Below are 7,551 nucleotides of genomic sequence, written 5' to 3'. Positions count from 1 at the left end.
TAGATAGATAGATAGATAGATAGATAGATAGATAGATAGATAGATAGATAGATAGATAGATAGATAGATAGATAGATAGATGGGAAGATGGATAGATAGGTGAGTTGATGGATGGATGGATGGATGGATGGATGGATGGATGGATGGATGGATGGATGGATACACAGATGTCTGGGGAACAGATTTGGTGGCCACACCTGGTATGGAATTTGGTGACTGCAGGTACAGAGGCAAGACTGACTGGGGCATTTGGGAACCAGGGCTCATGGCTGGGAGAAGCAGGATCAGGTACTCGAGTTCCCTCTGGAGAAAGGTGGCAGAGGGCTTCCAAGTTGTGTGTTCAGTGGGTAGCTGAGAGAGGAGAGGAGTTAACAGCGGGATGGCTCCCCAGTCAGCTGTGCCCAGTGAGACACTGACAGATTACAGCGTGCCTTCGCCCTCATAGCACTGCGGCGTCTTCCTCCCGCCGCTCCAGTCAGCTCCAACCCCAGTGGATCAATACCAAGAGCCAGCGGATGCACAAGGAAAGGACCTGGGGGATGAGCCCGTTGCCTGGAAATGGTGTTCCTTTGGACCGGAGTTGCTGTTCCATTTGCCTTGTGGTGCCATCATGGGTCCCAGCAAGGGCCTCCTCTCCAAAAGTTGGCTGGATGAAGGAGCTGAACTCCTGGACAGTGCAAAGACTCAGGTTGTGTCTATAGCATCTCAGGATGAAACTCGCATTCCACACACCCCCACACACCAGCAGTCAGAGCTGCTGGATTAAGTCACCATTTGGACTTAATTCCATGTCTTTTGTTTGTCCTTGGATTTCTGTTTCCCAGGCTCTTCACCTTCCCCTGTTCCTAACCATCCAACAACCCAGGCCTCACATCTCTGTGATGATGCAGATAAGTGAAGCCTCCCTCTCTGAGCTGCTGTCTGCTATAATCCCCATGGACATCCCTTAAGGGGGCCTCTGCTCCCCTCTTCTCATAGATGAGGAGCTAGGGCTCAGTGAGGTGGAACAATATGCTCAGCCTCACCCAGTGTCAGAGATGGCCTGAACCCAACAGTTCAGCCTTCAGCCCTGCTAGTGCAGGGACTGCAGGAGTATGCCATCACCCTCAGCTTGACCTGCTGCTGGGGATGGCCTTTTGCGCATTAGACCAGTACTCTACCAGCTGGTCTACAGCCCCAGCCCTCCCATATCATCTTCTCAGCTTCAGATCTTTCCAGAAAGGATTCAACAGGTGTTCTATGGTCACACCTCTAAGGGAAGCAAAGGAACTGGTACAAGGCCACTAGAGCCCAGGGACTGCATAGATCAGGGTTCTTCCTCTGCAGCTGGCATCATCCTCCTCATCTTCATCCTCCTCTTCCTCCCCCATCCTCCCTCTCCCCTCCCCCTCCTCCTCCTCTTCTTCCTCCTTTTCCTCTCCCTCTTCCTCTGTCAGCAGATGGATCTCCAAGCTATATCATGCATGGATAAAAACCCAAGACTTACTGAAAACCAGACATACATCTATCTATCTATCTATCTATCTATCTATCTATCTATCTATCTCTCCTTTTCTCTGTCCCAACTCCACCAGTGCAAACTTCCAGAACTTTGAACAACTTCCACCATCCGAGTCAATCTGCAAAGGGGAGGCGCAATCAGTACTGGCTTGCTGACCCTCAGATGTCTGGTGGCCATGCTTTGAGCACTCTTCCCTGGGCACATGCTTTCCTCTCTCCTGCCCCCAGGCACCTTTCATTACCTAGCGTCTTGTGGACTCACCTAGCCCTTCCCCACGCAGCTTCCTCCTGCTCAAGGCACTTAGAATAGCTTTTGAGCCGGGCAGTGGTGGCGCATGTCTTTAATCCCAGCACTTGGGAGGCAGAGGCAGGCAGATTTCTGAGTTCGAGGCCAGCCGGGTCTACAGAGTGAGTTCCAGGACAGCCAGGGCTATACAGAGAAAACCTGTTAAAAAAAAAAAAAAAAAAAAAAAAAAAAGGAACAGCTTTTGAGCAGTTTGTTCCCAAACTGTACTCAGCTAACATGCCCTTTATCCAGGAAGTTACAGGGCACTGGGCTGTGTTTATACCACTATAGTCCTACTGTTTACCATGGAGCAGGCCCCTAAAGAATGCTGGTTGCATGAATGAATGAATCATTCATTCATTCATTCCTGGTCACTGTACCACTGGCAGCCTTGGGGACCAGATTCTGGTGAGTCACCAATGCCCTGTAATGCCACGTGGAGAACAGAATGACCTCCTCTTTGCAGTCTCTTCCACCAGCTGCCTCCCAGAGTCGGCTTCTCCCGGCCAGCACACCCAAAGAGCCTTCCAGGCCAGCCAAGGCTGCACTTACACGCTACACCGAAGCTCGGGACGGCTGAGCACCGAGCAGGGAGCCCTTATCTTCCCACCCCTACTCCTCCAAAGCCTTTGACCATGAACTGGGCTAGGAGTGGGGCCAGACCTTGTCGTGTGTCCCGAGGCATGCATAGGAGAAGTGGAGAAGCAGCCTGCCAGGCGGATTCATTGGCTGAGCACCGTGTGCCCTCCACTCTGAGCTACCCTGTCTCCTCTGTGCCTCACTTTCCCGGTCAAAGAGGATCACTGAACAGAGAGCCTCATCTAAAAGGCTTGGACCGCACGGCAGATGGAACCAGCTAAGCAAGCGAGCTGACAACGCAGGAAGCCCTGTAACAATGCTAATGCTGTTGCTCATATTAAGATTATTTATATGTGTTAACACAGCAGTCATAAGCGCCAGTGACTCACTTTTAAAGGGTATCCGATGCTCTGAATTGCAGCCCGGGAGCTGGCTGTTTTCCTGCACTGAGCAGCAGCGCCACCCTGTGGCCACATTGTAGAATACATGACCTTCTGATGGGCAGCCCTGAGGTGCCTGGTGGAGGGGAAGCCGGTGAGGTATACAAATACAAAGAAAAATCAGTGGGACACCACTGAACGAGAGGCCTCTTCACCCCTGGAGACAGTTTTTGTCAGGATATAAGTATGTGTCATAGGAGTTTGAAGCAATGTCGAGAACGTTTCTCTACATAGTTGAAGAGAGAAACAGAGCCCAAAGGGCAGCCCAACAGCATGCTCAGGTCTAGCCAGACCCTGCAGAGAGCGCTGTTCATTCTCCACCTAAGACTTGAACGTGCCTTGGGACTTGCACACGGTGTGACTCTGAGTGCCCTGACACTTGAATCTCAGATTTTGTTGTTTTGGTTTGCTTGTTTGTTTGTTGTTTGTTTTTCTTTTTGAGACAGGGTCTTGTGTAGCCCAAGCTGGACTTCAGCTCATTACGTGATTATCATGAGCTTCTCATCCTCCTGCCTCCACTCCCACCACCCCCAAGTGCTGGAATTACAAATGGGCTCCACTGCGCCCAGCCTCCCGCTCTTACACCAAGCTCTGCGGAAGAGGGACTTGATGGAAATCTGACACACAGAAATGGGTCGCACCTGTAGTCCTGACACCCAGGAGGCTGAGGCAGGAGGATGGATTCAAGTTCAAAGCTAGTGAGAGCTACATGGTGAGATCCTAATAGATACACAGACTGGAGAGTGGAGCACGGCTTCACTCCTCTTGCGCACAGCGCCTTGCTTCCCTCACATCCCCCAGTCAGGACTTTGACCTTGACACCTTCTAGAAGATGGGGTCCCTTGGTCTCTGCACCCACAGCTCTCTCACAGCCGAGCTCAGAGGATCAAACACCCTTTCCAAGGTCCAAGCCTTTAAAAAAGGCCCTGTGTGCCCTAAGAGGGACCAGTCAGGCAGGTGTGGGGATGGGGCCCTTTCAAGGCCTCTGTTAAACAGATGGCGCCAAGGCTGCTGGAGAAGGTGGCTCTTTTTCAACTGTCATAGTGACCCTCAAATGTCTGTAGCATCCACAGGCCACTTTGTCAGTGTTTAGCCCTTGTCCTGTCAAACCGTCAGACTCCCAAGTCCTGCTGGCACAGGAAGACACGGGTTCAAGGAGAGGAAATGGCTAATCAGAGGTCACACTGCCAGTGAGTTACAGGCACAAGCCTCGTGTCCAGGCCCCTAGACCTTCCAACCTCTAAGAAACCCGGAGCGGGGGAGGCAGGGCCCCAGCTGCTCCAGTTCCAGCCTGCAGAAGGCTGGACGGCCACAAGCAAGCCATTGGCCTCAGCTCTCTGTGCAGATGTCCCTGCCATCTCTGACTTTGTGTCCTTGGTCCCTCTCCTTGAGCCATAAAGAGGAGGGCACTGAGCCGTAGCTGCAGGTTTCGCAGAGCAGCAGCTGTGGTTTGTCTCCCTGGAGCAGCTTTTTCTGACCGCCCTGGCTGAGTTACTGTCCCTCTTGTAGCACCCACGGCACAGCACTGCAATTTATCTGCGGATCCCCAGAGGACCTCGGGGAGAGCATGCAGGATTATGAGGAAGCCTGGGACCAGAGTGATAGGGGGTGGTGGGGACTGCAGCACATTTGTAAGCCCCAGGCTGAGGGACAGGTCCTCTTCAGATATCAGGAATGACTGAGTGGTCTGGCCATATTTTAGGGGAATCCCTACCAGGAGGTGGTGGTGCACACCTTTAATCCCAGATCTCAGGAGGCAGAGGAAGATGGATCTCTCAGAGACTGGGCCAATCCAGGACAGCCATGGCTATGTAGAGAAAACCTATCTCCAAAACAAAAAGAGAGAGACAGAGAGAGAGAATATACCAAAACCTGATTTATGTGTGAAATACAGAATTTAGATGTAAACTCAAAGTATACTTCATAGTTAGGAACATGGCTTAGCAGTAGAGCCTTTGCCTCTCATGCACAAGATCCTGGGTTCAATCCCCGGTACCACAAAATAAACAAGTTTGTAAGTTATAAAATGCATTTCATGAAGCGCCTCTTAAGTCTCATATCCCGAGCATGAGCCAGGTCTCCTCCCTAGACTCTGGGCTGCTCAGGGGCTTGAACTAAGTTGTCGGCCACGGATGACCAGTGATTGCTTTTAGAATCTCTTTTCAAGATTGCGCCCTGGGCAAAGTTCTACCCAGGCTCCAGTCTGCCCACTGACCCGGACTCACTGTCTCAAGCGAAGTCACCATCCCTGACAAGATTCTCACCCCCTCCCTGAGAGAGAAGCATTTCAATTTCTTGCGTTCTACAGACAAGGTTCTGCGGACCTTATAATTTTCCCAAGGTCACGTGGTTACTGGGAACCTGGGTCCAAACTCAGTCTGAGCCCCTCACGCGTGTAAGAAGAAGATCCCTAAGTAAGGTCTTGCAGTCACTTGCCCTCCATGATTAGGCTCAGCACACATCTGTCAGGAAAGTGGGAACCTGGTTACACACCACAGCAGAGATGAGGCCAGCCTTGTGCTGCTCAAAGCAGGACTATGGCCCTGAGAGGGGGGCCTTCTTAACCCGACCCAACACAGCCAGATAAAGCCAGCAATGGCTTGCCTTTGGCCTCAGGACCCCAAACCCTGCCTCCAACAGAGAAAAATGTGGGAGGCCTGGTTGTTGCTCATCCCGCTGAGACAGTCCAGCTCTGTAAATGAGCTAGATGGTTCTGAAGGAAGTGGGGATCTATTTTGTCCCCTGTCGTCAGGGCCGAGCATCCTGATATATCTTGGGCATAACAGAGAAGTGGATGGCTCAGCAGTTGGAGAGATGCCCAAAAGGCAGGAAGTGGGGAGGATGGCCCAACAGGTGCCTCTCTATTCTGAGCACGGTCCTGTGATGGGTGAGTGTACATCCAGCTGAAATAAAAAATAACTTTCAATACCCGTCACCGGCGTGGATGGCCAACAGCCTCTCTTTCTCCTGAGGACAAGGAGTACGCTCTAAGGCTTGCACCCTTTTGCATTGGCAACTTTGACTGTTCTGCTGGGACAGTCCGCCCACCCTGAGGCTGAGGTGGGCTGGTGAACTGAAAGCTTCTCTCTGCCTGCATGCAGCCTCCCACGGAAGGAGTAAATGCCGCCTATTTCTGGGCTGTCTGCCTGGGCACAGTGTCCTCAGCCTGAGTCGTCTGTAAGGACAGAGTAGGACAGAGTTCTGAACTCGGAGGGACAGAAAAAGTAATCTGAGGGAGAGAGGGAAACGGAGTCTCTCCACTGAAGTCCTGTGGCCCGATTTGCTTCAAAGGTTTAAATTCATTTTTAAGCTGTGTGTGTGTGTGTAGGAGTGTGTATGTGTGTGTGTGTGTGTGTGTGTGTGCGTGTGTGTGTGTGTGTGTGTGTGTGCGCACCGCAGTATGCATGTGGAGGTTAGAGAACAATGTGTGGGGACTCAGTTCTCTCCTTCCACCATGTGGATTTGGGGATGGACCTCAGGTCATCAGTCTTGGCGGCAAGCACCTTAACCTACAGAGCCATACTGGCCAGCCCTAGAGTTCTCAATTCTTTGGATGGCAGAACATTTTCCAGTGGGCTGACCTCATTGCTGCTGAGCTCTCGGTGAGTCCCATGAAGAACTCCATCAGTCTTGAGTCTTTTCTTCAGCAAACTATGTAAACATTCACACTGTGTGGGACTTGACACGGATTCTACCTACTATCCACTTCACCTCAGGGGCATAGCCAAATGCTTGCCCAGCCTCGTGAAGAAGTTCTAGCTTCAGAGTTCGGGAACTTCAATGCTGCAAAGGAGTAACACCTTAGTCCTAGTGGCCTGGGCACAATTTCTAAATCACCTTGGCCAGCTGTCCTTGAGCAAGGCCCTCCTCTTAGAGCTTTGGTTTCTCATTGATTGAAAAAAAAAAAAAAACCCACCCCGCAGCCTTAAGAAGAGCAGAGGAGATGCGGGTTGGCTCTCTAGAAGTCGGGCTGTCCACATCAGCAGTCCCACGACACATCGGTGAGTCTGCTGTAGAACCTGGGGCCTGTCTTCGTAGGAGGCCGAGCCTTTCAATTAAGTGAATCGGGCTGGCACATAAATACAAGATCTGTCAGTAATGAAGAAAAAAATCTAGCCACAGGGCAGCTGAGACACTCTGTCACCCTGACTGGTCCAAGGACCACGACACCTAGAGAGATAGGAGGTTCCCCAGGCTCACAGCGCTGATTGGCAGGAGAGATCAAATTGAGTAATAGCTTCAGCCCAGGAAGTGTTTGTCCACCGACCAACGTGTGCCCCACCCCCTTCAGAAGCACAGCCTTCCCAGGAAACAGCGATGCTAGAGCCACCGAAGCTCATGTCCTTGACAATGGCAGATGGCTCCGTGGCTGTCCTGATACTGAGGGGACACCTCTCTTCACACTGGGCTGCTTTTCCCACTGCTGTCATAAAATAGCTGACAAAAGCCACTTAAGAGTCACAATTCCGGGCTGGTGAGATGGCTCAGCCGGTAAGAGCACCCGACTGCTCTTCCGAAGGTCTGGAGTTCAAATCCCAGCAACCACATGGTGGCTCATAACCATCCGTAACAAGATCTGACTCCCTCTTCTGGAGTGTCTGAAGACAGTTACAGTGTACTTACATGTAATAAATAAATTAATTAATTAATTAATTTTAAAAAAAGAGTCACAATTCCCAGCACTCGGGAGGCAGAGGCAGGCAGATTTCTGAGTTCGAGGCCAGCCTGGTCTACAGAGTGAGTTCC

The sequence above is a fragment of the Mus pahari genome, chromosome 17 (genome assembly GCF_900095145.1).
Source record: "Mus pahari chromosome 17, PAHARI_EIJ_v1.1, whole genome shotgun sequence".
Classification (NCBI taxonomy): domain Eukaryota; kingdom Metazoa; phylum Chordata; class Mammalia; order Rodentia; family Muridae; genus Mus; species Mus pahari.
This window is presented reverse-complemented; position numbering follows the sequence as displayed.